Source organism: Falco naumanni, chromosome W (assembly GCF_017639655.2).
Source record: "Falco naumanni isolate bFalNau1 chromosome W, bFalNau1.pat, whole genome shotgun sequence".
Lineage (NCBI taxonomy): Eukaryota > Metazoa > Chordata > Aves > Falconiformes > Falconidae > Falco > Falco naumanni.
The window spans coordinates 19,956,345-19,963,958 of record NC_054079.1 but is presented as its reverse complement, the minus strand read 5'-3'; positions in this window follow the sequence as shown (position 1 = coordinate 19,963,958).

Below are 7,614 nucleotides of genomic sequence, written 5' to 3'. Positions count from 1 at the left end.
CACAGCCGATCTATCAAAACTACAACAACCACTAAAATCTTCATTATTGGCATTAGGGGCGCACCAATGGTTGATATCGAAGGTACTCCCCAGGTGGGAACAAATAAACATGGAAGATCATCAACTCATCACTAAGGCATTAGGTGGTTTACAGGTTGACGTCGCCCTGGCTCTAAGTTGTATCCAAGCCCAAATGTGGATGCAATCAATAGCTGCATCCATAATAAGAGAAGGAGAGGAAGGCATATTTCCTATGGAAATTCGAAAGATGGTTTGGGACAATGCTACGGAAGTAGAAAGAAAACTCCAGTCATGGTGGAATATGGTGAACTTTACCTACGACCCCAACACACACACAATCACAGCTTTTGTATTAACCATACATAATGCTGTAATAATTACCATACACCCCATTGTAGCCCTTGGAATTAACCATAATGGGGTGCTCCTATACCCTTTTGAACATAGAACATGGGCCAGAAAGATAGGCGACAAGTGGCAAACAGTAGATTTAGAATCTTGTATTATGCGAGAACAGCAGGGCTTCCTCTGTGAAAGCAATACTATAATGGCCCAGGATACTTGTTTAGATACAGATCAGAAAATATGTCATTTCGAGGCCCGACCAAATGCAAACTTGAAAACAGTAATTATATATGCAGGGAAGGGATGTGCGTGTTTGAGAACTAAGTGTAACACAATAACCGTAGATGGGGAGGTAAAGGAGACTGCACAGTATTCAAATTATTGTATTTGTAATTTTACTACTATCACAGGATGCGATTTTAGTTACTCAGCCCCAGTAGTGTCTCATCAATTCTTAAAATCCAACTTTACCCTATCACAGATGATAATTCCTACTAAATATAAGTAGTATAAAATAACTATTAAAACATGCAGATTTACAACGTATACTGAAAGAAACCAAAGAAAAGGGACATGAAACTCTTCTTATGATCCATCATGATGTAGAGGGGATCAAGAAAGTTTTAAAAAAGGTAGAACAAGATGGAAACCCTAATTGGTGGGATACTCTCTTTGGCAGGTCACCTTCTGCAACAGGAATTCTTAACACTATGGTACACCCCATTGTGATCTTATTGATCAGTTTAGGAATTTCCTTAATACTAACCATTATGTTATATTTGTGGGTTTGGAGAATGTTTAAAAGGGTAACACTTATGTATGATGCTTTATATCATTCGGGAAGACTGCTTAAGTAAAAGAATTTACTTAATTTAATAGAAAAGGGGGGATTGATATGGAGAAATAGTGTGAAATGGGGACGCTTAACACCGACTGTGATTGTATATGTCTACTCAGGAATGTGGGTATGGTGACTAGTCATGGGTGCGGTGTCTGGTCACATAGGCACACAGCTCTGAGGAGACAACTACAGTTTTTGAGGAGACACCTGCCCCTCTTCCTCTAACAAAGGGGAGACGGGGAGATGCCTGCCCTTCTTTCTCTAACAAAGGGGCTATTTAAAAGAATGAGAAAAGATGAGAGACATTCAAATGCTATCTAGAGGGAGGGAGTGCTAAGTCTCCTTGCTGGAGAAGATTGGATGGTCACAAGGACATGAATCACCTCTCCTTGCTGAAGAAGATCAGATAGTCACAAGAACATGAATCACCTACAAACCTGCAAGACCACCACATTCCAGGAAACGGACTGATAAGCTAATTAAGCTAATTAACATACGAAGCGGGGTTTAGGTAACGAATATGTATAGGCGTTAATTGAATATTCATTTGTTTCATTGTATAAATGTGGGATGGTTCGTCACTTCGGGTATGCAAGCTTGTGGAGGAGCGATCCTCGGTGCATCTGCGCGCAATAAACATACCTACTTTATAACTTTCGAGTTATAGAGTCTAATTCCGCACGTCAACATGAGCCAAAAGAGCACTGGAACAGATTGCAAAGAGCCTAGCTCTTGCCCAAGTGATTAATTCCCCAGTAGTAAAAAGGCTGAAAACATTTACTGCCAATAGGTGTTATTTTAAGCAAGCAAAGTGCATATTTATTTAGTGGCCTCTCTGCTATCAGAGGCACCATGTTTACTTTGCATCTGCTTTCTCTTATCCAAGCCTCTTTAGATTCTGGGTTGTTAAAAATGACTGGTGATAATGTCATTTGTCAATATAATTCCCAAAATCATGAAGCAGTACAAAAAATGTAAATGAAAAGGGATGACCCAAGTTTATAATGAGTTATTTGCAGAGACTTTCTTATGTAGCAGCTTGGAGAAAAGAGGTAAATAAACAGACTCTACTGAAAAAATCTAGTTCAGGGATGAGAGGGAGGAAGAGGGAAACGGGGAATATGCCTTTCATATGGTCATTCTATTTTGTCTCCAAAAGACTTGCAGTTCCTACCTGTGATTTTTTAAAATGTTAATTATAGTAAGTGGGAATGTGAACAGTGCTCTTCATAGAATAAATCAAGTGCTGAAAATCACTCAATTTAAAAAAAAAGACATTTCTATAAATAGTAATTGGAGGCAACAAAAGCAAAATGCACAGTTTACATAGAGAATACTGCCAGGGAAACAAGCGTCTGGTTTTCATTTTTACCTACTCTGTTGCTAGGAGTCTGAAATACTATATTTCTATACTTTCTGCACTTGCTGTAGGCTCAGTGTGATGGGTTGGCCTCCAGGTGCCAACCAAGGTTCTCTATCACTCCCCTCTTCAACAGGACAGAGGGAGAAAACATGACAAAAAGCTCATGGGTCTGGATAAGGAGAGGGAGGTCACGCAGCAATTGCCATCATGGGTAAAACAGACTTGACTTGGGAAAATTAATTTCATTGTCAATCAAAACCAGAGTAGGATATTGAGAAATAAAAAAGAAACTAAAACACCTTTCCTCCCACCCCTCCCTTCTTCCCTGGCCCAACTTCACTCTTGACATCCTACTTCCTCCCCCTGAGCAGCACTGGGGATGGGGAATGGAGGTTGTGATCAGTTCATAACACTCTGTCCACGACTCCTTCCTCACACTATTTCCCTGCTCCACTGTGGGGTATGTCCCATGGGATACAGTCCTTCATGAAGCTGGCTGGACAGCCAAGCCCAAAGAGTGGTGGTGAATGGAGTTACATTCAACTGGCATCCGGTCACACATGGTGTTCCCCAGGGCTCAGTATTGGGGCCAGTCCTGTTTAATATCTTTATTGACAATCTGGACAAAGGGATTGAGTGCACCCTCAGTAAGTTTGCAGACTAAACCAAGTTGGGGGAGGGTTTTGATTTGCTTGAGGGTAGGAAGACTTTCCAGAAGGATCTGGACAGACTGGATCAATGGTCTGAGGCCAATTGTATGAGGTTCAACAAGGAGAAGTGCCAGGTCCTGCACTTGGATCACAACAACCCCACACAATGCAACAGGCTTGGGGAAAAGTGGCTGGAATGCTGCCTGGAGGAAAAGGACCTCAGGGTGCTGGTTGATCATGAGCCAGCAGTGTGCCCAGGTGGCCAAGAAGGCCAACAGCATCCTGGCTTGTATATGAAGCAGTGTGGCCAACAGGACAAGGGAAGTGATTGTCCGTCCCCCTGTACTCAGCACTGGTGAGGCCACACCTCAAATACTGTGTTCACTTTTAGGCCCTTCACTTCAAGAGGGACGTAGAGGTGCTGCAGCATGTCTAGAGAAGGACAATGAAGTTGGTGAAGGTTGTGGAGCAGAAGCCTTTTGAAGAGTATCTGAGGGAACTGGGGTGGTTTAGCCTGGAGAAGAGGAGACTCAAGGGGAACCTTACTGCCCTCTCCAACTACATGAAAGGAAGTTGTAGGCAGGTGGGTGTTGGTCTCTTCTCCCAGTTTACTAGTGACAGGACAAGAAGAAACAGCCTCAAGTTACGCCAGGGGAGGTTGAGATTGGATATTAGGAAAAACTTCTTCATTGAAAGGGTGGTGAAGCATTGGAATAGGCTGCCCAGGGAGGTGGTGGAATCGCCATCCCTGGAGGTGTTGAAAAAAAACAGGTAAGCGTGCTGCTTAGGGACATGGTTTAGTAATGGATTTGGCAGTGCTGGCTTAAAGGTTGGACTTGATGATCTTAAAGATCTTTTCCAACAACCTCAGTGACTCTGATTCTATGAACCTGCATCACCATGGTCTCATCCATGGGCTGCAAAGGAATCTTGTTCAGTGCCTGGAGCATCTCCTCCCCCTCCTTCACTGACCTTGTGTACATGCAGGGTTGTTTCCCTCACACTTCCTCACTCCTATCTCTCACAGCTGTTGCACAGCATATATTTTTCTTTCTTAGATATGTTAGCACAGAGGCACTACCAATGTTTCTGATTGGCTCTGCTTTGGCCAGTGGCATGTTTGTCTTGGAGCTGGCTGAAACAGGCTCTGTCGCATGCCAGTCCAAGACCAGAGTGAGGTTCTTCTTGTATTCTTGGGAACAGAATTAAGACTCAAAATGGAGTCAAGATCCAAAGAACTTTATTTGCCTGATCACAGGTTTGCAAATGCAAAGGAGAGAGTGGGAGATAAAGAAAGGAAGGAAAGAAAGAATGAAAGAGTTCATAGCAATAGCTACCACCCCGGAGCTGCAGTGTCCTGACAGTCCAATTTGTTTCCAAGTCCAGTGGGGGAATGTTCCCTCCGATGTTGGTTGGTTCCGTTCTTTTAAAGGGTTGTCATGAGCTGTTCTGCTTAACCACACCTTCCACCTGGCGGTGGTGTGCGTGCCCAATACCATCAGGTAGTCCTCAGAGGTCTCCAGGCCCCTTGATCCCCCTGACCCTGGGTCTGGGCACATGCACAGGGACTTGGTTAAGTTTCTCAGGATTAGCTTCCCCTGTTGCTCCATGGTGTCAGTTAGTGGGTTTCCTGCCTTAACAATGTTGAGATAAACCTCTGCTGTGGCAGTGATGTTGGCTTCCTGCCATAGATAAATACTTGCTGTGGTGATGTGAGTTTCCTGCCATAGCAATGTTGAGACAAACATCTGCTGTGGCGATGGTGGTTCTCACGGACAGTCTCTTACACTGAAATGGGGGAAGCTTCTGGCCAGCCCTGAAGCCCCTGACTACCAAAAGCTTGACATATAAGCCAATACACCCAGTAATTTGTTTGTATATGTGTATATATGCCAATTTCCAAAGTATATTGCATCAAAAGTACTGGAAGAGTGGCAATTCAAGGAGGATGTGCCAGGAATCTGCAAATTCTGGACAGCATTCAGGGTGACAGAGAGAAGGTCAGAAGCATGCCTGGGAGCTGAGGTGTCAAAGGCAGGAGGCATCTCTTCACATGTTCCTAGCACCGGTCAGTTTGGTTACCGGAGCAAGATAAATGAGTGAAAGGTGATGTGAATGTGTATGTCTCCAAGGAGTATTTATGTAGTCTCTGGAACAATGCAGATTGACTCTTCTTATGTAAGAAGATTTAATTAATGCAATAAAACCAGGACAGATAGGTATTTCAATGTTTTAATTTCAAGATCATTAAAACAATAAAACTATGTCACTGGGTGATTTATTAGTTGCCATGTCAAGCAAAGGCTAGATGGGCTCTAGCAGAGAGGAGGTAATTGGCTGGGTCTAGGGAGCTGGAGTGAGACCCAGTCCTGGCTCCTCTGTTACAGGCTGGGGACAAGATGAGCAGCTGCAGAAGGCAGCTGGGAAAGGGCCAAGAAGAAGAGATGGGGGCAGCCTAGACATCAGCCCTCTTTGTTTGGCTACTGAAGATGGGCTGCCACAAGTGGTGATGAGCAGCATCTCCCAGAGAATGGATCTGCCCCAGTACAGAGACTTCTTCATCATTAAATCAATTTTGAAATTTGTTGAACCTTAGCAGAAGCTCAGGAGCAGGACCTGTATTGAATATTCCCTACCAGCCTTTTTAGTGTTTCACAATTCTCTATGGATTTTATACAGAAGGTGCAGAAAGAGCTGATAGGCCTTTGACTCTTATTAGGCTGTGGAAGGCCCTGTTGCTGAACAGCAAAGGGGACTATGCTTGGCTGCTGCATGTTGTGCACATTGAAGGAGAAACAAATGGCCTTAAGTTATTTGCAAAGCCAGCTCTCCAAATGAATAAGTGTTCAAATAGGATCTTAATTTTTGAGAAAAAAGAAATAAAAATTAAAAAAAGAGCCTAACAGATTACATTAAAATTGGATATTTATTTTCCTATTATTTTTATGGAACTCTTCTTTCCTCACCTAGGAATTCAGTGATCTGGCTTTTATTCAGGGTTTTAGAGTGGAAATATATAATGCTTCTAAGCATACTAAACTATATCTTAATTTCAACCTTTTCAGAAGGAATGGAGGTGAACAAAGACATTAAAGCAAAAAATAAAATAGCACACAGCCCTTCATGAAAATTGTATGTCTTTTAAAGTAATCATTGAATCTTTCTTTTGAATTACATTGTTTATTGTAAGACATAATTTTTATTAAATACACTATAACACAAGAAACTTTCCATGTCATGTCAAAAGAAGCTGGTCACATGATTCAGAAACAAAACTTTTAACACTGATACATAGGCATCACTTCAAAATCAGCCTTGCTATAGCAAACTGCAAAATGAGAACCACTAAATATTTGCACAGACATCACATAAGAAAAGAAAAAGACAAAGGAAAGGAGAAAGATAGCACTACACACCAGATCACAGTTTGGTGACAATATGGAGATCTATATTTATATGTAGATATGTCTATCTGTCTCAGGTGACAAAGCAAGAGAGATTTAGAAATATATGTATATACATAAAGTATAGGTGAAGTGCAGGGCTGGGACAAATATTTCATAATTGATTCTATATCTATTGGTGATGTAATTGAACACCAGTGTTGAATTAAATTTCTTGTGCATATAAAACATTCTTAGCTGGTTTTCATTAAGTTGCAGAATGATACATATAAGCTGCAAGAGGCCTCTGTAAAGATTTGATTTGATCTCTGTTTTCTTACATATATCTATCAAAAAGCTCCACTACTAGCAGCTTCTATTATCCTTGCTCAAAGTAATCAGTGTTTATAAAACACTAGCCGGTTGTCACTCAGTCTTCTACAAGCAAACAAAAAACCCCACCAACCTGTAGACCTGGTCTAGAATGCATAGATGGTAAAATAATGTACTTAGAATTTCCTTTTCCTTCTCCTGAAATATCTTTAAAAGATGGCAAAATAGTCACCCTGTTGTTGTGAAATTCACAATGTTTTCCTGAAACATGTGCACTTTTAATTTTTGCTTCATATTTGTGATTAGTTATAGTAACACACCCGCCCATCCCACAAAAAAACAACCCAAAAGTATTCTAACTAAGGCTTTTGATTTAAAGCAGCACTGGTTCATACCAGCCCTGACAAGAAAATACAACTTCCTGTGCTATCAAACCCTTCATGTTTTATTAGAAACCCTGATTTGTTCCCCTGCCCTTTCCCACTTGCCTCAATATAGCAGCATTTGAATTAATTTTCAGGCTGCAACAACTCAGAGATAGTCTTGTTCTAACACATTCCCATTGTACCTTAGTCATTCAGTGACCTGATCATTTTATTGGGTTATTTCCTTTATTTTCAAAGTGTTTTGTAAAAGTCTACATCAGCCACAACAGAAACAATCTCTCAAAAAGATGTG